This window comes from Canis lupus, chromosome 36 (genome assembly GCF_003254725.2).
Source record: "Canis lupus dingo isolate Sandy chromosome 36, ASM325472v2, whole genome shotgun sequence".
Lineage (NCBI taxonomy): Eukaryota > Metazoa > Chordata > Mammalia > Carnivora > Canidae > Canis > Canis lupus.
The window spans coordinates 15666769-15692775 of record NC_064278.1 but is presented as its reverse complement, the minus strand read 5'-3'; the positions used below and the strand labels follow the sequence as shown (position 1 = coordinate 15692775).

At 40.2% G+C, this 26007-nt stretch overlaps 1 long non-coding RNA gene across 1 annotated transcript in view; it reads right to left on the bottom strand.

The window, feature by feature from the left end:
* LOC125754410 (uncharacterized) overlaps window positions 1-24595 on the bottom strand; it is a 38240-nt gene extending 13645 nt beyond the window's left edge. Inside the window, exon 1 of the long non-coding RNA XR_007408523.1 lies at window positions 24442-24595. This is a non-coding gene — a long non-coding RNA (uncharacterized LOC125754410). The remainder of the gene's footprint in view (window positions 1-24441) is intronic.
* Window positions 24596-26007: the final 1412 nt, after the last annotated feature.

The following is a 26007-nucleotide window of genomic DNA, read 5'->3' as shown; positions in this document are numbered from 1 at the left end:
TGGTATGAAAATAGAAATCAACTAAAAGAAAAACTGGAAAAAAAAAACCTCATGGAGACTAAAAATGCTACAACTAAAAAACCAATAGGTCAATGAAGATATCAAATTTTAAAAACTGAAGACAAAATACATATTCCAAAATATTTGGGACACAATAAATGCAGTTCTAAGAGGGAAGTTTATAGTGATGCAGACCTACCTGAAGAAACAAGAAAATTCTTACACAAATTAGCCCTAAAGGAACAGAAAGCAAAGCATGCCCATAGTTGAAAGAAGAAAATAATGAAAATCAATGTGGAAATAAGTGAAATGGAGAAGAAAATGACAATATAGGGCAGCCCAGGTGGCTCAGTGGGTTAGCACCACCTTCAGCCCAGGGTATGACCCTGGAGACCCGGGACCAACTCCTATGTCGGGCTCCCTGCGTGGAGCCTGCTTCTCCCTCTGCCTATGTCTCTGCATCTCTGTGTGTGTGTCTCTCATGAATACATAAAATCTTAAAAAAAAAGAAAAGAAAATGACAATATAAAAGATGAAACTAAGAGCTGGTTCATAAACAACTGATAAACATTTAGGCAGATTTATCAAGAAAAAAGAATCAGAAATGAAAGAAATTATAACCAACTCCATAGAAAGGATTATAGGGAGACTACTACAAACAATTATATGCCAAGAAATAGAATAACCTAGAAGAAATGGATAAATTCCTAGAAGCATAACCATCTCCCAAGGCTGAAATCAGGGGAAAAAAAGAAAATGAGAATAGACAATTTAGTAGGATACTGAATGAGCAATCAAAAACCTCCCAACAAACAGAAGTCCAGGACCAGATGGCTTCAGAGGTGAATTCTACTAAACATTTGAGAAAGAGTTAATACCCATCCTTCTCAAACTATTCCAAACATTGGAAGAGGACGAAAACATTCAGATAGATTCTATGAGCCCAGCATTACCATGATACCAAAAGCAGACAAACTACACAAAAGAAAACTATAGAGCAATATTCCTGATAAACATAATTGCAAAATTCCTAACAAAATACTAGCAAATTTGACTCAGCAATAAATTTAAATGATCATTCACCACAATCAGATGGAATTTATTCCAGGGATGCAAGGATGGTCCAATGTCTGCCAATCAATCAATGTGATATACCACATTAACGAAGTGAAGGATAAAAATCATTTGATTGTCTCAATAGATACAGAAAAAGATTTGACAAAATTCAACATCCATTTGTGATAAAATGTCTCAGCAAAGTGGGCATAGATGGAACATATCTTCATACAATAAAGGCCATATATATAAAAAAAACATAGCTAACATCATACACAATAGTGAAAAGTTGAAAGACCAGGAAGAAGACAAGGATGCCCACTCTCACCACATTCATTCAGTAGTACTGGAAGTCCTAGTCAAAACAGGAAAAATAAAGACATCCAAATTGGTACAAATGAAGTTAAACTGTCACTATTTGCAAATGACATAATAATATATATACAGGACTCTTAACACTCTAAAAACTACTGGAACTAATAAATGAATTCAGTAAAGCTTCAGGATACAAAATCAACACACAGAAATTGGTTGTGTTTTTATATACTAATATCTAGCAAAAAGAGACATTAAGAAAACAAGTTTACTTAAAATTTCATCAAAAAGAATAAAATAGAATAAAAAAAATACCCAAGAATAAATTTAACCAAGGAAATGAAAGACATGTACCCTTGAAAACTAATAGACACTGATAAACTGAAGATGACACAAATGGTAAAACAGCCCATGCTCAGGGATTGGAAGATTTAATATTGTTAAAATGTCCACACTGCCCAAAGCAACTATAGATTCAATGCAATCCCTATCAAAATGCCAATAGCATTTTTTTTTTACAGAACTAGAATAATCCTAAAATTTGTACAGAACCACAAAAGATCCCAAATAACCAAACCAATCTTGAGAAAAAAAAGAAAAAAGAAAAAAGCTGAAGATGTCATATTTCCCAGATTTCAAACTATACTACAAAACAATACTAATCAAAACAAACACTCAACTGCTGAACCACCCAGGCATCCCTATCAGATGATTTTTTTTAAAGATTTTATTTATTCATGATAGAGACACAGAGAGGCACAGACATAGGCAAAGGGAGAAGCAGTCTCCATGCAGGGAGCCCCACGTGGGACTCGATCCCGGGTCCCCAGGATCACACCCTGGGCCAAAGACAAGCACTAAACCACTGAGCCATCTGGGCGTCCCATCAGACAATTTCTTAAAAAGAGTTTATCTATCTATTTGAGAGAAAGCATGAGTATGTGTGTGTGGTGGGGCGGGGGGGGGGGGGGGCAGGTACAGCAGGAGAGGAAGCAGCAGACTCCCCACCGAGCAGGGAGCCCAAAGCAGGGCTCCATCCCAGGACCCCTAAGATCACAACCCCAGCCAAAGGCAGATTCTGAACTGACTGAGCCACTCAGACACCCCCCATCAGCTGATTTATTTATTTATTTAAGCAGAAACTGCAGGCCAGAAGGGAGTGGCATGATGCATTCAAAGAGCTGAAGTCAAGAATACTCTACTACCTGGCAAGTTTATCATTCAGAATTGACAGAAAGATAAAGAGTTTTCCAGACAAACAAAAGTTAAGGAATTCATCAACACTAAAACCAGGCTTATAAGAAATGTTAAAGAGACGTCTTTAAGTGGGAAAAAAAGGCCATAATAAGAGAATTATGAATTAAAATATATAAAATATGACAGCATATACATGAGTGGAGTAGGGGAGTAAAACAGTTCTTTCAGAATGTGTTTGAATTTAAGTGACCATTAACTTAAAATAGACTGCTATATACTTAGGATGTTATAGATGAACTTCGCAGTTACCACAAACCAAGAAGTTGTATAATAAATACACAAAAAATAAAGAGAAGGAAAGCCAAGCATACCACTATAGAAAGTCATCAATCTGAAGGAAAGAGCAAGAGAAGAAAGGGACAGAAAAGAACAACAAAAGCAACGGAGAGACACTTAACAAAATGGCAGTAAGTTCATATCAATAATTAATTGAAATGTACATGGCCTAAATGCTCCCATCAAATGACACAGGGTGGCAGAATGGATTAAAAAAAAAAAAAAAAAAAAAAAAAAACAAGCCCCAGGGGCACCTTGGTGGCTCAGTGGTTGAGTGTCTGCCTTTGGCTCAGGTCGTGATCCTGGGGTTCTGGGACTGAGTTCCACATTGGGCTCCCCATAGGGAGCCTGCTTCTCCCTCTGCCTGTGTCCCTGCCTCTCTCTGTGTGTCTCTCGTGAATAAATGAATTTTTAAAATCTTTAAAAAAAACAAAACAAAACAAAAAACGACCCATTCTGTATGCTGCCTTAAAGAGACTCACTTCACATCTAAAGATACGTACAGACTGAAAGTGAAGGGATTGGAAAAGACATTCTGTTCAAATGAAAGCAGAATAAAAGCCAGGGTAGGGCACTTATATCAGACAAACAAAGACCGTAAGTAAGAGACAAAGAAGGGCATTACATAATGATAAAGAGGTCAATCCAACAAGACAATGTAACAATTGTAAACATTTATACACCCAACATTGGAGCATCTAAATACATAAAATATTAACAGAAATAAAGGGAGAACTTGACAGCAATAGGACAACAGTAAGGAACTTTAACACCTCAGTTATATCAATGGCTAGATCATCCAGGCAGAAAACCAATATGGAAAGTTCTTTTTTTTTTAAGATTTTATTTATTTATTCATAGAGACACAGAGAGAGAATGAGAGGCAGAGACACAGGCAGAGGGAGAAGCAGGCTCCATGCAGGGAACCTGACGTGGGACTCGATCCAGAGTCTCCAGGATCACGCCCTGGGCTGCAGGTGGTGCTAAACCGCTGCACCACCGGGGTTGCCCTGGAAAGTTCTTTGAATGATACATTAGACCATATGGACTTCAGATATATACAGAATACTCCATCAAAAAACCAAAAGAATATACAAGAGAAATATAGAATTATTTTCAAGGGCATATAGAACATTCTCCAGGATAGGAGATAACAGGATATCCAGGAACTCCAGGATAACAGTTCACATATTAGGTCACAAAACAAATCTCAATAAATTTTAGAAAAGTGAAATCATATGCATCTTTTCTAACCACAACATTATGAAAATAGAAATTGATCACAAAAATTGGGAAAGGTACAAAAGTGTGGAGGCTAAACAATGTACTAGCTACTGAATGGGTCAATGAAGAAATCAAAGAGGAAATTAAAAAAAAAAAAAAACATGTTGACAAATGGAAATGAAAACACAATGGTCCAAAATTCTTAGGACATTGGAGAAGGCACTTCTACGAGGAAAATTTGCAGCAATCCATGCCTACCTCAAGAAATAAAAAAATCTCTAACAATCTAGCCTTACAACTAAAGGTACTAGAAAAGTCAGGACAAAGCCCAATGTTAGTAGAATAAATTAAATAATAAGATGAAAGCAAAAATAAATGAAAGAGACTTAAAAAAATAGAAGAGATCAATAAAGCCAGGAGCTGATTCTTTGAAAAAAAAAAAAAAAATCGATAGATCTTTAGCCAGATTCATCAAGAAAAAAAAAAGAGGACACAAAATCCGAAATGAAAGAGAAGTAACAACCAACGCCACAAATAGAAAGGATTATAAGATAATACTATGAAAAGTTAGACCAACAAATTGGACAACTTTGAAGAAATGGATAAATTCCTAAAAACATACAAACTTCCAAACTGAATCAGAAAGAAATAGAAAATCTGAATGGACCAATTACTAGTAAAGAAATTGAATCAATAATCAAAACTCCCAACAAACAAAAATCCAGGACCAGACAGATTCACAGGTGAATTCTACCAAATATTTGAAAAGAGTTAATACTTATTCTCCTCAAACTATTCCAAAAACTAGAATAGGAAAGAAAGCTTCCATATATATTCTATGAGGCCAGCATTACTCCAATACCAAATCCACACAAAGACACTACAAAAAACAAAAACTATAGGCCAATATCCCTTATGGATATAGTTGTAACAATCCTCAAAAAAATATTATTAGCAAACTTCATTCAACAATATATTAATAGGGGCCATCTGGCTGGCTCAGTTGGAAGAGAATACTACTTTTGATCTTAGGGTTGAGTTTGAGGCCCATGTTGGCTGTAAAAATTACTTAAAAATAAAATCTTAAAAAAGAAACCCAAACAACAATATATCATCAATAGGATCATTCATAAAAATCAAATGGAATTTATTCTGGGGATGCAAGGATGGTTTAATATTCATAAGTCAATGCGATACACAACATCAACAAAATGAAAAATAAAAATCATATTTCAATGGATGCAGCAAAAGCACTTGACAAAATTCAATATCCATTCATGATAAAAACTCTCAATAATGTGGACTTAGAGGAAACATACCTCAACATAATAAAGGCCACTTATGATGAAGACAAAGCTAACATCATACTCAATGGTGAAAAACTAAAAGCTTTTTCTCTATTACAAAGTTGTGATCATCAAAACAGTGTGGTACTGGCACAAAAACAGACCCATAGATCAATGGGACAGAATACAGAACCCAGAAATGGACCCTCAACTCTACTAATATTTGACAAAGCAGGAAAGAATATCCATTGGAAAAAGGACAGTCTACTCAACAAGTGATGTTGGGAAAATTGGACAGCTACATGCAAAAGAATGAAATTAGACCATTTTCTTATACCATACACAAAGATAAACTCAAAATGGTTGAAAGATCTAAATGTGAGACAAGAATCCATCAAAATCCTAGAGGAGAACATAGGCAACAACCTTTTTGAACTTGGCAAAGACACATCTATGAAAGCAAGGGAAACAAAACCAAAAATGAACTACTGGGACTTAATCACGATAAAAAAAAACTTCTGCACAGCAAAAGAAACAGTCAACAGAACTAAAAGACAGGGATGCCTGGGTCGCTCAGCAGTTGAGTGACTTCCTTCGGCCCAGGGTGTGATCCTAGGTCCCACATTGGGCTTCCTGCAGGGAGCCTGCTTCTCCCTCTGCCTGTCTCTCTCTCTCTTTCTCTCTCTCTGTGTCTTTCGTAAATAAATAAAAATCTTTAAAAAAAACCAAAACACTAAAAGACAACTTACAGAATGGGAGAAGGTATTTGCAAATGACATATCAGATAAAGGGCTAGTATCCAAGATCTATAAAGAACTTATCAAACTCAACACCCAAGAAACAAACAATCCAATCATGACATGGGCAGAAGACATGAACAGACATTTCTCTAAAGAAGACATACACATGGCCACCAAGCATGTGAGAAAATGCTCCACATCACTTGGCATCAGGGAGATACAAATCAAAACCATGATGAGATACCAAGTCACACCAGTGAGAATGGTGAAAATTAACAAGACAGGAAACAACAAATGTTGGCGAGGATGTGGCGAAGGGGGAACCCTCTTGCATTGTTGGTGGGATGGCAAGCTGGTGTAGCCGCTCTGGAAAACTGTGTGGAGGTTCCTCAAAGTTAAAAATAGAGCTACCCTATGACTCAGCAATTGCACTGCTGGAGATTTATCCCAAAGATACAGATGCAGTGAAATGCTGGGACACCTGCACCCCAATGTTCATAGCAGCAATGTCCACCATAGCCAAACTGTGGAAGGAGCCATGATGTCCATCGACAGATGAATGGATAAAGAAGATGTGGTCTATACATACAATGGACAGCCATCAGAAAGGATGAATACCCACCATTTGCTTGATGTGGATGGAACTGGAGGGTATTATGCTGAGTGAAATGAGTCGATCAGAGAAGGACAATCATCATATGGTTTCACTCACATGTGGAATATAAGAAATAGTGAAAGGGATTATAAGGAAAAGGAGGGGAACTGAGTGGGAAAAATTAGAGAGGGAGACAAACCATGAGAGACTCCTAACTCAGGAAACAAACAAAGGATTACAGAAAGGGAGGTAGGTGGAGGGATGGGGTGACTGAGGGACGGGCAATGAGGAGGGCTCTTGATGGGATGAGCACTAGGTATTATACTACATGTTGGCAAACTGAATTTAAATAAAAACAAATGTTAAAAAAAAAAAGCTTTTTCTCTGAGATTAGGAAGACAAGGATGTTTATTTATTCTTGCCACTTTTATTCAACATAGTATCAGAAATCCTAGCCAGCAATCAGACAAGAAATAAAAGGCATCCAAATTGGTAAAAGAAATTAAACTGTCACTATTTGCAGATGACATACTGTATGTAGGAAACCCTAAAGACTCTGTTGAAAGTAATAAATGAAGTCAATAATATTTTTACGGTAACAGATGATAACTATACTTATAATGGTGAACATTTCATATAAATGTCAAATCAATATATGGTACACCTGAAACTAAAATAATAGCGTATTTCAATTATACTTCAGCTTAAAAAGTAATCCAGAAAATAACAAGTGTTCACAAGGTTGTAAACAAATTGATATACTTAGGCACTGTTGATGGAAATGTAAAATGGTGTCTCTGCTATAAAAAAATAAAATGATTTTTCAAAAAATAATGTAATTGCTACACTATCCAGGAATTCCACTTCTGGGTACCTATACAAAAGTGATAACAGTGACTTGTCAAGATATTTGTACACTGATGTTCATAGGAGCATTTTTCACAATAGTCAAGGAGTGGAAGTAACTCATTATCCATAGATGAATGGGTAAATGAAATGTGGTATACATACAATGGAATATTATTCAGCCTTAAAAAGGTAGGAAATTCTGAAATATGTTACAGCATGGATGATCCTTGCGGGCATTATGTTAAGCAAATAAGCCAGTCACAAAAATGGATATAATGTATGATTTCACTTATATGAGATACATAAAGTAATAAAATTCATAGAGAGAAAGTAGGATGGTGGTTGCCAGGTACTGGCAGAGGAGGGAATGGGTAGTTTTTTGCTTAGTGGATAGTTTGTTTTATAAGATGAGGAGTTCCAGAAATAACTCATAGTGATCGATGCATAACAATGTGAATATATTTAATGCCATGAAACTGTACACTTAAAAATGGTTAAGATTAAATAAAAATTAAGATTAAGGGGATTCCTGGGTGGCTCAGTGGTTTGGCACCTGCCTTTGGCCCAGGGCGTGATGCGGGGGTCCCAGGATCAAGTCCCATGTCGGGCTCCTTGCATGGAGCCTGCTTCTCCCTCTGCCTGTGTCTCTGCCCCTCTCTCTCTCTCTCTCTCTCTATCATGAATAAAATAAATAAAAAATCTTTTAAAAAATTAAGATTAAATAAAAATATGGTTCAGAAAAATAAAAGTGTTTTAGTGACTTGTTTGAATTAGATTTTCTAGAATGTACACATCTTCATTTACTTTACCCTGCTTTCACCTATCTCCCCACCCATTTTTAATGACCCCCCCCCCCCCGGGAATTTTTAAGTTTTGAATGGGAAAGATTTGAGTAAATGTGTATAAACCAACTTCAAAAAACTGCATAGAGCCAGAGAAGAACTTAGAAGAATTATTTTTAGTTAGGACCAAAATGCATGGTTTTTACCCAGAAATCATCATTTAAAATATGAGGAATATACTTTATCTACATACATGTGACTGTTTAAAAAGGACAATACAATATACTAGTAAGAAATCAGATTCTGGAACCAGATTCTTTGGGTCCAAATGTCAACTGTTATTTACTACCCATGTTTCAGATTCCTCATCTGAAAATGAGGATAATAGTACCCACTATATTGTGGTTGTAAGGTATAAACAAGTTCAAATATATAAAGTACTTAGAACTATGCCCACCACTTTTAATACCTTGTAGAATAAGCTATTATTGGGCAGCCCGGGTGGCTCAGCGGTTTAGCGTCACCTTCAGCCCAGGGCATGATCCTGGAGACCCAGGATCGAGTCCCACATCAGGCTCCCTGCATGAAGCCTGCTTCTCCCTCTGCCTGTGTGCCTGCCTCTCTCTCTCTCTCTCTCATGAATAAATAAATAAAATATTAAAAAAAAAAAAAGAAAAGAAAAGAAATCAGACCTAGCTTTTCATCCCAGGCTTTCTTAATAATTGTGTCACCTTAGATAAGCCACTGATCTCTCTAGGCTTACCTTCTGAATCTGTAAACTGTTTATACTAATAGCACCTGCTTTGTAGGCACCTGGCACCAGAACTGGGCTCAAAAGTTTCTCCAACTGATATGGCATGGGTTCTGACCCTCTGCAGGAGAGGGTTAAGAGGCCCCTATCTCAGAGTCATTGTGGTACACCTTGAAGAAGGGTGAGAGCAGTTGGGATGAGGAGCTCAGAAGATTTGAGGCAGCAGCCATTTATTAACCAATGTTGAAGTATTTCTATATTTTACTTCATATCTGTGCATAACTACTTAGTATGAACCCTGCCTGTCACCAATGACATATACCTGTTTCCATAAATAACTTCCTTCTTCGCTCCAGTACCTACAGCTCTTTGGAAGTTTGCATATCCAGTGACTTGCACATCTAAGACACATGACTATTGTGAGTTGGAGACTTTACTGGTATCTGTTTCCAGAGTTCTATCCTTTTCTTCTTCACTTTAATGATCTTGTTTGGATCTCAAGATTATTTATGTTTAAGCCACTGTGAATATTAACTAACACCGTGGTGGTTGCTGAACCAATGAAACAATTTATTAATTTTTTGGACAATTTTAACTTCATCAGTAAGGATTTTTAAAATTTTATGCCTATGAGCTTCCTTCACAGAAATATAAAGTATATATTCTCTATATATGTGTATATATGCAGTTATTGGTAAAAAAAAATTTATAAGACATTGAGCATGTCTAATGGTAACTAGAAAGCAAAAACCTATAATAGGGATGCCTGGGTGGCTCAGTGGTTGAGTATCTGCCTTTGGTTCAGGTTGTGATCCCGGGGTCCTGGGATCAAGTCCCACATTGGGCTCCATGTAGGAAGCCTGCTTCTCCCTCTGCCTATGTCTCTGCCTCTCTCTCTGTGTCTCTCATGAATAAATAAAATCTTTAAAAAAAAAAAGCAAAAACCTATAATAGATACACAAAAGATAAAGGGATCATAACACTACAGAAAATCAAATCACAAAAGAGAGCAAGAAGAAAGGAACTGAAGAACTACAGAAGAGCCAGAAAACAATGAACAAAATGGCAGTAAGTACATATATGACAATAATTACCTTAAATGTAAATGGACTAAATTATCCAATCAAAAGACATAGAGTACCTGAATGAATAAAAAACAAGACTTACCTAAATGCTACCTAAAAGAGATTCATGTCAGATATAATGACACACATAGACTAGAAGTGAATAAATGGAAAAAGATATTCCATGCAAATGGAAACCAGAAATAAAGTGGGTATCTCTACTTAGACAAAAATAGACATTAAAATAGAGACTGTAAAAAATAAAATAAAATAATAAAATAAAATAAAATAGAGACTGTAATAAAAGATAAGAGTGTAACAGTGATAAACGATCGATTCAATAAGGGGATATAACATTTTAAATAACTATGCACCCAACATAGAAGCACCTAAAGTATATAAAGTAAATATTAACAAATCTAAAGGAAAAAACAGTAATACAATAGAAGTAGGGGACTTCTTTTTTTAAAGCAGTGTTTGTTTGTTTGTTTTAAAGATTTTACCTGTTTATTCATGAGAGACACGCAGAGAGAGGCAGAGACATAGGCAGAGAGAGAAGCAGCCCCCCCCCCCCCACCCATGGGCAGCCTGTTATGGAACTTGATGCCAGGACCCAAGGATCATGACCTGAGCCAAAGGAAGACAGTCAACCACTGTACCACCCAGGTGCCCCAGTAGGGGACCTTAATACCCCACTTTCATCAATGGATAAACCATCCAGACCAAAAAAAAAAAAAAAAAGAAGCATCAGCCTTAAGTGACACATTAGGCCAGAAGAAATTAACAGATATACACAAAACATTCCATCCCCCCAAAACCCAGAATATACATTCTTCTCAAGTGCACATGCAACATTCTCCAGAATAGATCATATATTAGGCCACAAAACAAGCCTTAATCAATTTAAGAAGACAAATCATATTAAGCATCTTTACCAACCACAATAGCACAAAACTAGAAATCAATTATATGAAAAAACTAGAAAATTCATAAATATGTGGAGATTAAACAACATGCTACTGGACATGGGTCAAAAAAAGAAATCAAAAGAAAAAAAAATACCTCAAGACAAATGAAAGTGTAAATACAACATACCAAAACTTCTGGGATGCAGCAAAAGCAGTTTTTAAAATATTTTAAAAGATTGTATTTATTTATTTGAGATAGAGTGAGAGAGAGGGCACACACACATGTATGTGCATGAGTGGGGAAAAGGGGGAAGAGAGACAGAGAAGCAGGCTCTTCACTGAGTAGGCAGCTTGATGTGGGACTCGATCCCAGGACCCTGGAATCATGCCTGAGCTAAAGGCAGACGCTTAACCAACTGAGCCACCCAGGCGCCCTGCAAAAGCAGTTCTAAAGGAAAGTTCATAGTGATAAATGAGGTAAACAACCTAACTAGAGGAACTAGAAAAAAGAGCAGAAAAAAGAAAGCTCAAAGTTAGTAGGAGGGCAATAACGAAAATTAGAGTGGAAATAAAAGAAATAGAAGGTAAAAGGTCAATGAAAAATATCAATGAAACTAAGAGCTGGTTCTTTGAAAAGATAAAATTGACAAACCTTTAGCTAGATTCATCAAGGAAAACAAATTCAAATAAAATCAGATATGAAAGAGGAGACAGAACAGATAATATACTAAGAATCATAAAAACCTACTAGAAAAAACATATGTCAAATAAATCTGACAACCAAAAGAAATGGATAGATTCCTAGAAACATGCAACCTACTAAGACTGAATAATGAAGAAATAGAGCATCTGAACAGAACAATTACTAGTAAGGAGATTGAATCAGGAATTAAAGCCTTCCAACAAACAAAATTCCAGGACCAGATGGCTTCACTGGCGGACTCTACCTGATATTCAGCAACACTTCTGAACTTGTTTTACAAGGCTAACATTACCCTGATACTAAAACCAGAGGACAACACAAGAAAAAATAATTATAGGCCAAAATCCTTGATAAAGACAGATGCAGAAACTCTCAACAAAATGTTAGCAAACCTAATACAATACAAAGGATCATACACCAGGGTGCCTGGATGGTTCAGTTGGTTGAGTGACTGACTCTTGATTTTTGGCTTAGGTCATCATCTCAGGATCCTGGGATTGAGTCCCACAATGGGCTCCATGCTTAGTGGGGATTCTGCTTGAGAGTTTCTCTTTCTCGGCCCCTCTCCCCACTTGTGTGCATTCACTCTTCTCTCTCTCAAATAAATAAATCTTTAAAAAAAATGAAATTAAAAAAAAAACAAGATCACACACCATGATCAACTAGGATTTATTCCAGGGATGCAAGGATGGTTCAACATACAAAAAAATGTGTTGTAATATACCACATTAACAAAATATAGGATAAAAATCATATAATCATCTCAGTGTTTACAGAAAAAGTATTTGACAAAATTCAGTATCAACCAAAAATGATTTAAAAAACTCAACAAAACATAGAGGGAATGTACCTCAACATAATAAAAGCCATAAATGAAAAACCAACAGCTAACATAATCAACAGTGAAAACCTGAAAGCTTTTCCTTACCACTCTTATCCAAGATAGTATTTGAGATAGTAGGCCAGGAAAAAAAAAAAAAAAAAAAAGGCACCTATAACAGAAAGGAAGTAAAACTGTCACTATCTGCAGATGGCATGATATTACATGTAAAAAGCCTAAAGACTTCACCAAAAAATTGTTAGAACTAATCAACAAATTCAAAGTAAAATTGTAGGATTCAAAATAGATATATCAAAAAACCCCCCCAAAAAAACTGTTGCATTTCTATTCAGTAATAATTAACTGCCAGAAAGAGAAATTAAAACAATTCCATTTACAATTGCATCAAAAAGAATAAAACAGGGCAGCCTGGGTGGCTCAGCTGTTTAGCACTGCCTTCTGCCCAGGGCGTGATCCAGCGGATCTCGGATTGAGTCCCATGTCAGGCTCCCTGCATGGAACCTGCTTCTCACTCTGCCTGTGTCTCTGTCTCTCGGTCTCTCATGAATAAATAAATAAAATCTTTAAAAAAAAAGAATAAAATGCCTTGGAATAAACTTAACCAAAGAGGTGGAAACCCTGTACTCAGAAAAGTATGACATTCATTTGTGAATTAAACTGAAGAGGACACAAATAAATGGAAAGATATACAATGATCATGGATTAGAAGAATATCGTTAAAATGTCCATACAATCTAAAGCAATCTACAGATTCAATCCCTATCAAAATACCAACAGCATTTTTTACTGAAGAAAAATCCTAAAATTTGTATGGAACTACAAAAGACCCGCCTAAATAGCTAAAACAATTTGAGAAAAAGAAAAGGCTATAGGCACCAAGTTCACTGATTTCAAACTCTATTTTAAAGCTATTGTAATCAAAACAGTATTGTACTGGCATAAAAACAGATACATAGATCAGTGGAACAGAATAGGGAGCCCAGAAATAAATGCACACACACGGTCAATTCATTTATAGCAAAGAGCCAAGAGTATACAATGGGGAAAGGACAATCTCTTCAACAAGTGGTGCTGGGAAAAACAGCCACATGCAAAAGAATGAAACTGCACCATTGTGTTAAGGCATACACAAAAATAAACCCAAAATGGATGAAAGTCTTAAGTGTAGGACCCGACACCATAGAAGCTTAGAAAAAAGCACAGGCGATATGTTCCTGAACACTGGTCTTGGTGAGCATTTATGGATTTGATACCAAAAGCAAAAGAAACAAAAGCAAATATAGACAAGTGGAACTACATCAAATGAAGAAGCTTCTGCCTGCAAAGGAAATGATTAACAAAATTAAAAGGCATTCTTGTAGCAACATTTTTCTAGATAGGTCTTCTAAGGCAAGAGAAATAAAAGCAAAAATAAATTATTAGGACATCAAAACAGAAAGCTTTTGTACAGTGAAGGAAACAATCAACAAAACAAAAAGAGAAACTACTGAATAGGAGAAGATATTTGTAAATGATATATCCAATAAGGGATTAGTATCCAAAATATATAAAAAAAAACTCATACAACTCAACACCAAAAAGCTAATCCAATTTAGAATGGGCAGAAGACATGAACAGACATTTCTTCAATGGCCAATAGATGTCCAATAGACACATGAAAAGATGCTCAACATCATTATCAGGAAAACACAAATCAAAACTGCAGTGAGATATCACCTCACATCTGTTAGAATAGCTATCATCAAAGAGACAAGAAATAACAAGTGTTGGTGAGGATATGGAGAAAAGGGAACCCTCACACACTTTGGATAAGAATGCAAGTTGGTGTGGCCATTATGGAAAATAGTATGGAGAGTCCTCAAAAAATTATAAATACAACTACCATATGATCCAGTCATTGCACTTCGGATATTCGGATATTGCCCAAACAAAAGGCAATCAGTAACTCAAAAAGCTATATGTACCTCATGTTCATAGCAGCATTATTTACAATAGCTAAGACGTGGATGCAACATAAGTGTCCATCACTGGATGAATGGATAAAGAAAATGTGGTATGTATGTGTGTATATATATATAGCCTATGGAGACAATAGTCAGGCTGTATCACAGGATGAAATTGTGAATGCAGCCAGAGCAGCCAACATACATCCTTTCATCAAGACCCTACCCTATAAACATGAAACAAGAGTGGGAGATAAGGGAACTCAGCTCTCAGGAGGTCAAAAACAGAGGATTGCTATTGCTCGAGCCCTCATCAAACAACCTCAAATCCTATTGTTGGATGAAGCTACATCAGCTCTGGACACCGAAAGTGAAAAGATTGTCCAAGAAGCCCCGGACAAAGCCTGAGAAAGCCGGACCTCATCATGACCGCCCACCACCTGTCCACCATCCAGAACACGGACATAATAGTAGTGTTTCAGAATGGCAAAGTCAAGGAGCATGGCACGCATCAACAGCCGTTAGCACAGAAAGGCATCTGTTTTTCCATGGTCAGTGTCCAGACTGGGATACAGAACTTAGGAACTCTTGCTAGATCTTAAAAATAAATTCAAAATAAAACTAAAACACACACACACACACACACACACACACACACACACACAGTGGAATCTTATTCAGTCATAAAAAAGAGAAAATGTTGTCATCTGCAACAACACAGATAGACAAACCTAAATGCTAAAATAAGTAAGAGAGAGAAGGATAAATATTCTGCAATCTCATTTATATGTGAAATCTGAAATAAAACAAAAATAGAAACAGAAACAAAATAACAAAACCCCAAGTCTATAGATAACAGAGAACAGGCCGGTGGCTGTCAGAGACAAGGAGTTGGACGGTAGGCAAAATGGGCAAAAGAGGTTACAAACTTCTGGCTATAAATAAACAAATTGAAAAAAAGAATGTTGATATGTGTAATATTTTCAAGTAATCAGTGAGACAAGCATCACAAGGTAGGATTTAGCAGCAAAACCACTGGCAACCTTGACAATAATAATTTTACAGAGGGTAGCAAACAGAGAAGAGAAGAGAGTAGGGAAGCGGAGTGCAGACCAATATTTTCTCATGTGTATATTTGAAAGCTAAAATGAAAAATAATGAAAATGGGGCAGCCCTGGTGGCTCAGCGGTTTAGCGCCGCCTTTAGTCCAGGGCGTGATCCTGGAGACCGGGGATCAAGTCCCATGTCAGGCTCCCCGCATGGAGCCTGCTTCTCCCGCTGCCTGTGTCTCTGCCTCTCTCTGTCTCTCTCTCATGAATAAATAAATAAAATCTTAAAAAAAAAAGAACAATGAAAATGGAAAAAAATGGAAGACAAAAGAAAGTTGGTTTTCTCTTTAAACTATGAAAATTGATGCACCACATTAATAAAACGGAGGATAAAAATCATGATCATCTCAACGATGCAGAAAAAGCATTTGACAAAATTCAACATCGTTTCATGATAAAGATTTCCAACAAATTCAGTATAGAAGGAATGTTATCTCAACACAGCAAAGGTCATAAATGACAAGCCCGCAACTAACACCATATTCAAGCTGAAAGCTTTTCCTCAAGACCAGGAACAAGGCAAGTATACCCCCTCTTGCCATTTTTATTCAATATAGTATTGGAAGTCCTGCCAGAGTGATTAGCAAGAAAAATAAATAAAAGGAATGCTAAGTGAAAAGGAAGAAGTAAAATATTGCTTGCAGATGACATGATAAACAAATACTATATGATCTTACTTATGTGTAAAATCTAAAAAAACAAAACAAAACAAAACAAAGTTGATCTTGTGTAAACACAGTCTAGTGGTTGTTTCCAGGGCCTGGAGCAGGGACGGTGGGGAAGGTGGAGAGATGCTGGTCAAAGGGTGCAAGCCGTTAGTCATAAGAAAAGTTCTGAGTATCTAATGTTCCGCATGGTGACTACAGTTAATAACTGTATTGAAAACTTGAAATGTGCTAAGAGAATAGATCTTAAGTATTCTTACTACAAAAAGTAAAATAACTATGTGAGGTGATGAGTGTTATGATGAGTGACATGATAGTGGTAATCATGTCACAAAGTGTATGGACATCAAATCACCACACTGTACACTTGAAATATATACAATTTTGTCAGTTAAGGGACACCTGGGTGGCTCAGCGTCTGCCTTCAGCTCTGGGCATGATCCCAGGGTCCAGGATCGAGTCCCGCATTGGGCTCCCTGCATGGAGCCTGCTTCTCCCTCTGCCTGTGTCTCTGCCTCTCTCTCTGTATCTCATGAATAAATAAATAAATATTTAAAACATTTTTTTTTTTTGTCAGTTAAATAAAGCTGGAGAGGGGTCCCTGGGTGGCTCAGTTGGTTAAGCTCTGCCTTTTGCTCAGGTCATGATCCTGGGGTCCCATCGGGGAGCAGAGGGAGTAGCAGAAGCAGAGTAGAGTAGCAGAAGCAGTCTGCTTCTCCCTTTCCTTACCCAACCCCCGCTCGTGCTCTCTCTTGCTCGCTCTCTCAAATTAAAAAAAAAAAAAAAAAAAAAAGCTGGAGAAAAAAATGTTTCCTTCTCTTACAATTTGTGTTCAAGAGACTTTAAAATCCCCAACACACTATTCACTAACCTTTCGAGTGACAAAAGTAATAGCAGGGCAAAGTCTTCAATTCATTTACAGTGGAATACCGAAGAAAAAGTACATTTGACTTCCACAGATTTTGATAGAACCTTTTCACACTTATGAAGTTATTTAGTGAGATACTCAATTATCTTAACCGAAAAGCAACTGTATCATATTGGGGTATTTTATTTTATTTTATTTTATTTTTATTTTTTATTTTTTATATTGGGGTATTTTAAAGGTTTTGCTTAACCACCAGGGATCCAAGACCCACTTGAGTAAAAATACACATAGTTCTTTCCAGGTCTGAATGGAATCTGTAAAATGGGATTGGAAAGTCCTATTTCTTTATTTTGTGAGTGTCAAAATCCAGTTTAAAACAACAGTTTTAAAGTTCTGGGGTGGTGGGATCCTTGGGTGGTGCAGCGGTTGCCAAACCGCTGCCTTTGGCCCAGGGCCCAGGGCACGATCCTGGAGAGCCGGGATCGAATCCCACGTCGGGCTCCTGGTGCATGGAGCCTGCTTCTCTCTCTGCCTGTGTCTCTGCCTCCCTCCCTCTCTCTCTCTCTGTGTGACTATCATAAATAAATAAAAATTTAAAAAATAAAAAATAAAAAAAAAATAAAGTTCTGGGGTGGCTGGCTGGCTCAGCTGTGAGAGCATGGGACTCCTGATCTCAGGGTTGTGAGTTCAAGCCCACGCTGGGTGTTAAGATTACTTATTTGAATGAAGGAATTAATGACTAAATAAATGTTTAAAAGCAAAACAAAAAACCAAAAACTATTGTTCTTCCTTTCCAACCAGGACCTAGCAGAATGGCTTCTGCAAAGGAGGGTGGTGAGAAGAAGATCCTGCCCTCAGTGAAGTCGTAACCAGAAAACACACCATCAACAGTGACAAGCACGTCCATGGAGTGGATGTGCAAGAAGCATGTCACTTGTGCACTCAAATCAGAAACTTTGCCATGAAGGAGATGGGAACTCCAGGTGTGCATACTGACACCAGGATCAAGAAAGCTGTGTGAGCCAAAGGTACAAGGAACATTCCATATAGTACCCACGTGGGGTTGTCCAGAAAACATAACCCGACCGCCTGACCCACTGTAACCAAAGGAGAGCTCTTAAATGGCTGCCACCCTGAGGGCACACAGCAAGAGGCAACAGTCCAGGCATCCTAGTCTTTCTGTGAAACAGGCCCTCAGCTCATGGAACTGCTGCAGGCTGTGGAGGCTTCTAGTTAAGCACACATCTAAGGGCTGCAGACCCTCCTGGAGACCTGGGATGGTGAGGCCGGGATGCTCTCCCTCTGCCACACTCTAGAGGGCCACCACTCCTGGAGAGGAGTTCATACTCCTCTGGTGACCCACCCACGGGATAACACTTGAGCACCTGGCTTTGGTGGCCGGGAGGGCTGAGTTCTTAGGCTGCACGGGACTCGCGTATTTGGAGAGAGAGTCCTTGGCAGGCTACTGCCCTCAGGGCACTGCACAGATAGCAAACTGAAACACACTGCAAGTCCTTCTGTGAGAAAGGCCTGTTTGCTTGCCAAGAGCTTCGGCCTGAGGGCAGGCTTGAGGTCTGGCATGCATGGAGAGGCCTGTGGGGGTGCTCTCAGGGAATGGAGGCTGGTGGGTGTAATCCTGTGCTCGCCCTCTGCTCCAGCTTACTGGTATCTCCCTGAAAGGAGCTTATACCCTTCTCTAATTGCTGCAGCTGCTGCTAGGAGACACCCTCTAAGTCACCTGGCCTGGTGGCCAGTGGGGCTCGCCCTTGTGGGTCCCACAGGGCGTCAGCAACAGAAAAGGGTCCTTCAGTGGCTCCCCCCACCAGGGCACAACAAGAGGCAATAGATCCAGCAGCCCAATCTTTCTGTGAAAGAGGCTGATTAGTCTATGATCATAGCTGCAGTCTGAGGGGCAGGCTTCTAACTGAACACACACTGAAGAGCTGACTGTGATCCCTTTCTGAGACCTCCCAGAAAAGAAGGATACACTTGTCTGGTGCCCAAATTTGGGTGACTGGTGCCTTTGGACACCTCTAGGTCCCCAGGCACTGGAGGCCAGTGGGACTTCTGCCTGTGGTCCTACAGGACTGTATATATTTGCATACTTTAGTGTAGCTGCCTCAGGGTCTGGCTTCCAATCAGCTTGAATCTAGGTGCTGAGATCCTCCCGTTTTGGGATAATGATGGGTTCTGGGATACCCTCACCTACTAGGAGTGATTAAAAATAAAATAGGCCGCTTGGAGAATCAGAAAGGTTTAAGAGACAGTGAAGAGCTAGGGCATTGTTGAGGCCATTCCTCAAAACTGGGAGAAGTGGCGGTTTTATCCAATGCATAGAAACTGACACAGCATTGGGGCATCTGGGTGGCTCAGTTGGTTAAGCATTTGACTCTTGGTTTTGGCTCAGGTCATGATCTCAGGGTCCTGAGATAGAGCCCCATGCCGGGCTCCACACTCAGTGTGGAGTTTGGTTGAGATTCTTTTTCCCTTCACCTTCCACTCCTCCCCCTGTCGGTGTGCCCTCTCTCTCTCTCTCTTTCTCTCTCTCAAATAAATAAAATCTCAAAGAAAGAAAGAAAGAAAGAGAAAGACAGCATGTCAAGGAAAGTGAAGAAACCAAGGACTACAGAACAAGATAGAATCTCAGAGAGAAAATTCTTAATGAAATAGAGATAAGTGATTTACCTGACAAAGAGTTCAAAATAATAGTATAAAGAAGTTCACTGAACTTGGGAGAAGAATAGAGAGAGAGAGAAAACGTAAGAAAGTACCAAACGAAGTCTGATCTAGAGCAATTAGTCAAGAAAAATAAAAGGCATCTGTATCAGAAAGGAAGAAGCTGTCACTGTTTGCAGATGACATATTATATGTAAAAACCCTGAAGACTTCACCAAAAAATTGTCAGAACTAAACAACAAATTCAATAAAGTTGCAGGATTCAAGATCAATATACAAAAAAAACCCTGTTGCGTTTCTATTCAGTAATAATGAACTATCAGAAAGAGAAGGAAAAATAATCCTATTTGTAATTACATCAAAAGGAATAAAATAGGGCAGCCCAGGTGGCCCAGTGGTTTAGCGCCGCCTTCAGCCTAAGGCATGAGTCCCACGTCGGGCTCCCTGCATGGAGCCTGCTTCTCCCTCTGCCTGTGTCTCTGCCTCTCTCTCTCTCTCTCTTTTTTCTTCTCATGAATAAAGAAATAAAATCTTAAAAAAAAGAATAAAATATCTAGAAATAAATTTAGTCAAGGAAGTAAAAGACCTGTCCACTGTGAACTAGAAGATTCTGATGAAAGAAATTGATGAAGACACAAATAATAGAAACATATTCTGTGCTCACAGATTGGAAGTACAAATATCATTAAATTGCCATTACTACCCAAAGCAATATGCAGATTCAATGCAATCCCTATCAAAATTCCAATGGCACTTCTCACAAGAACAGACCACACAATCCTAAAATTTGTATGGAACTGCAGAAGACCCTGACTTGCCAAAGCAATCTTGAGTAAAAAAGCAGAGCTGGTGGCATCACACTTTCTGATTCAAACCACATTACAAACTATAAAAATCAACACACTATGGCATTGGCATAAATACAGACACATAGGTCAATGGAACAGAATAGAGAGCCCAGAAATAGACTCACACATAGATGACCAGTTCATTTATGAAGAGCCAAGAATATATACAATGGGGAAAGGACAGCCTCTTCAATAAGTGGTGCTGGGGAAACGAGACAGCCACATGCCAAAGAAGGAAACTGGACCACTGTGTTACACCATATGCAAAAATAAACTCAAAATGGACAAAAGTCTTGAACCTAAGATTTAACACCAGAAAACTAGCAGGAAACATAGCTAGTAATCTCCTCGACACAGGTCTAGAAGAGGATTTGGTGGATCTGACACCAAAAGCAAAGGCAATAAAAGCAAATAAAGACAAATGGGACTACATCAAACAAAAAGCCTTCTGCACAGCAAAGGAAACAATGAGCAAAATTCAAAGGCATCCTATCATCTGGGAGAAAATATTTGCAAATCATGTATCTTATGAGGAGTTAATATCCAAAACATATCAAGAACATATCCTAGAACTCAATAGCATAAAAACAAATTATCTAATTTTAAAGCGAGCAGAGGATCTGAATAGATATTTTTCCAAGGAAGACATCCAGATGGCTAACAGATCCATGAGAAGTTGCTCAACATCGCTCACCATCAGGGAAATGCACATCAAAACCACAATGAGATACCACCTCATACCTGTTAGAATGGCACCTTACAAAAAGACATGAAATAGCAAGTGTTGGTGAGGGTGTAGATCAAAGGGAATCCTCGTGCATTGTTGGTGGGAATGCAAATTGGTGCACTGTGGAAAATAGTACGGAAGTTTCTAAAAATAAAAAATAAAAATGTAGCTACTGTATGATCCAGGAACTCCAGTTCTGGGTACTTACCCAAGAAAGCAAAAACATTAATTTGAAAAGATACCTGCAATCCGCCTTTAGCTCGGGGCATGTTTGTTGCAGCATTATTTATAGCAGCCAAGACATGGAAGCAACCTGTGTCCATCAATGAACGCACAGATAAAGAAAAGGTGCGGACACGAGAGAATGTTATTCGGCCATAAAAAAGAAGGAAATCTTGCCAGTTGCAACAACATGGATGAACCTTGAGTACATTATGGTAAGTGAATAAGTCATACATAGAAAGACAAAACCGTAAGATTTCACTTATAGGTGGAATCTAAACAAAATAAAACCAAACCCCCCAAAAAAAAAGGCAGAAACAAACAAAAACAACCCAAAGCTCATATATATTGAGAAGAGAGTGGAGGTTGCCAGAGGCGGGGAATGTTGAAATGGATGAATGGGACCAAAGGTACAAGTTGGTTGGCTTTCCAGTTGTAAAATAAATTATGAGGATGTAATGTACAGGATGGTGACTATAGTTCATACTCTATTATATACAAAGTTGAAATAAAGTTCCCAGGAGAGTAGATCTTAAAAGTTCTCAACATAAGGAAAAAAATCTGTAACTATGTATGGTGACAGATTTTAAGTAGACATTTTGATGATCATTTTGTAATATATACAAATATGAAGTCATTATACCTGAAACGAATGTCATGGTCAATTATATCTCAATAAAAAATTACTTCATCCCACTTTCTCCATCTGCAAATAACATATCTAAGTGCTTTTAGTTATGAATAAATTTAAGTAAATCAAAGAAATATTTTCAAAAATGAAAAAAGGTATTACTTAAAAGTTATAGGTTGCTGGGACTCCTGGGTGGCTCAGTGGTTGAGTGTCTGCCTTTAGCTCAGGGCATGATTCCAGGGTTCGGGGATTGAGTCCCACATCGGGCTCCCCACAGGAAGTCTGCTTCTCCCTCTGCCTGTGTCTCTGCCTCTCATGAGTAAGTGAATAAAGTCTTAAAAAAAAAAAAAAAGCCATAGGTTACTAAATGACAATTCCATCCATTACAATGTTTTTGTTTTGTTTTGCTTTTGCTTTTAACAATGCTTTCTGAGCATTTAGAAAATAATGTACTTAGGGATGCTCTAAAATGAATAGTGATCTAGCCTAAAAACCTCCCCTAAGTCCCTAAATCATTCATCAAAAATTATGGAGCATATACTCTATGCAAAACTCTTCAAGGCTCTGAGGTTACAGAAAGAAGCAGAAAAATGTTCTTGTGGAACACAGAGTCCGATAGTGGAGACAGGTATCAATTAAACGAATCAGGGGGATCCCTGGGTGGATCAGCTGTTTAGCGCCTGCCTTTGGCCCAGGGCGTGATCCTGGAGTCCCAGGATCAGAGTTCACGTCGGGCTCCCTGCATGGAGCCTGCTTCTCCCTCTGCCTGTGTCTCTGCCTCTCTCTCTTTATCACGAATAAATAAATAAAATCTTTAAAAGAAAAAAAATTAAACGAATCACGCACATAAATGTGAAATTACATTGTGGTAAGACCATAATCTGGTGCTACTAAAAAATTAAAAATAAAAAGAAGTCCATAGAAAAATCCAAAGGTGTATGCTACTCCAGCATAAAATAACTAAGATCATTTCACTATAAAACCTCTTCACGATTTTCAGAAGCACAAACCATATCCTAGGCAGCGACAAAAGCTGGCAACACTCCAGGTATTTACGGCATCCTCATCTGAAGAAGCTAATAGATATACTTTAATCCTGTCCATTCTCCTTGACTCTTCAAGAGAGACTTTAGGACAAAATGTTAGCCTTGAAGAATAGGAAATCATTTAAACTAAAAATCTTTCCTTGGTAATTCTCTAACAAGGTTCTCAAATAAGTTGTGTCATTTTTATTACACGTATGAACTTCCTAAATCCCTCGATGATATTACTGATACTACCATAGTATTCTTTTAACACGTTTGCCAATATTTTATCAAACGCAGTTCTCTCCAGACAACACTCTGTTCTCCTAAAATAAAGCAGAGTTGCTAGTTTCTGATATGCTCAGATATTACAAGTATTTTTTTTCCTCAGTATTGAGAACTTTTATTATTTCTCCCAACTTGTAAGTAAAAGAATAAAGCTCTGAAAATGAAAGTGAAAATCCCATCAAATACTCTTCAATTCCTGCCCATAACTTACTGTTTATTCTTGAGCAAGACAGCTAAGTCCCTAACCCTAAAACAAACAAAATTCCGTTTCTCAGCCCCCCCACCCTGCCCCCATTAGACAGGACATAGTGAGCCTAGAGCTTCTGTGAGAAGCAGAGCAGCAGGTGTGAGCCGTCCATGCCTCTAGTCACTGTGGCTCACACCCACAGTACACCGCCTCCTGCTGGGCACAGCTGTCCCCCCACAGAGGGCTCTCCCCTGGGGAGGGAGGATGTGGCCATCCTCTGTGTACTCCCCCTGGGTAGGTGTGCTCCTCCCTCCTCTCTGTTGAGTCCCGGCCTAGAGATGGACACAGTGGGGTGGAGGCAGGGAGCTGTGCATTTACCACATGGACTCAGTGCCATCTGGGTCCCCCTGCTAGACTCCAAGCTAGATGAGGACAGATCCTGGGGGTCACTCATTCAGTGGACATTAAGTGCCTGCTGAGTCAGGGATGTTCTAGATACTGCAGAGCCAGTTAAACCAGACATGGTGCCTGCTACCAAGGTAAGACCACAGGTGGGTGTGACTTGGGGGCCTTCCCTCCAGGGTCTCATTGTTGCACTTTCTCACCTCAATCATCTCTTCACTCACTTCTCTGCTGGCCTGGGCTCCCGGCTCCCCTCTCGCTGCAGGCGCCTGCCTTTAAGTGGCCCCCATCTGACCAGGCTGGTTTCGGTTGGGTTCTTGGCACAACCAAGAGTCCTGATGACTGACTGCACCAGTCTTACTGCTGGAAAAAAAAAAAAGGAAAATCATTGGCATTTAAAATTCTGATAAAAAAAAAAAGTGAGGGTTCCCTTAGCTCTGGTTTGCCTTAAGAGCACCCCTGGGAGGCGCATAGGGCCCGCGCTGAGCTCGCCCTGCCCAGGGCTCCAGGGGCCTGAGTGGCCTGCGTGTCCCCTCCGGGCTGTGAGCCGCCCTCGCTCGGGGGCCCAGGTAGTGGCCACGCTCCAGGAGCCAATGGGGCTTCCTCTCCCACCTGGACACAGGCCCAGCGCCGGGGCCTGAGGGCCGCACTCACCCTCTCCACAGCTCAGCACCTTCATTTATAAGATGCGGGATCGTGGGCAGCCTGGGGGGGGGCTGCTCAGCGGTTAGCACCGCCTTGGGCCCAGGGCGTGACCCCGGAGACCCGGGGTCGGGATCGAGCCCCACGTCGGGCTCCCTGCGTGGGGCCTGCTTCTCCCTCGGCCTGTGTCTCTGCCTCTCTCTCTCTCTCATGGATAAATAAATACAATCTTTAAAATAAAATGAGGGATTGAGGGGGAAAGACCGCCAAGGTCCCCCAAGCTGCTTTACCTGATCTGGAGGCATCAGGAGTTATTATTTTATTTTGATTAATTAATTAATCAATTATTATTTTTTAAAAATTGCTTTTTTAAGCAAGCAGGGCCGAGCAGCACCGGTGGGGAGTCGCTTCCGTGGCCGGGTCAAGGGCGGGCTCGGCTGCAGAAGGCGCGAGGGCTCCGTGCACGGGCTTCGGGCCCTTCCGCGACCTCCAGGGACCGCGCAGCCGAGGGCGACCGGCCCCACCCCAGGGTCAGGGCAGGGCCCGGGGCTCGCGAGGCCTGGCTTGGGTCCGGGGAGCCGGGCCTCCTCGCCTGCCCCCCCGCCCCCCACCCGGTGCCCAGGCCGACCCTCCGCCGTCCAGGCTCCGAGGGCCTCCGCCTGCTCAGGGGCCTGTGCTCCCGGACCCTCGGGGCGCGAGCCCTCCGCTCCCCGCCCCGCCAAGCTGACCCGGGAGGCCCTGGCTCCGCGGCCCCGACCCCACAGCAGCCGGCGGCCCGCCTACCCCGCGTGGCTGCTGCTCGGCTGGGCCTCGCCCCCCGGGCCACGCCGCTCACTCCCCAGCCGGTGCGGGGCCCAGCCGGCCGCCCCACGCGGGTGCGCTTCGGGAACATTCGCCGGCGGAGCCGGGGCCCGCAGGGGGGAAGCACCCAGGCCCGGGGGGGGAGGGGGTGGTACGCAGGGGAAAGCACCCAGGCCCCGGGCCCACAAAAGAGGGAAGCACCCAGGCCCGGGGGGGGGAGGGCACGCAGAGGCACCCAGGCCCGGGGGGGGGGGCATGCAGTGGAGGGGAGCACCCAGGCCCGGGGGGGGGAGGGCACGCAGAGGCACCCAGGCCCGGGGGGGGGG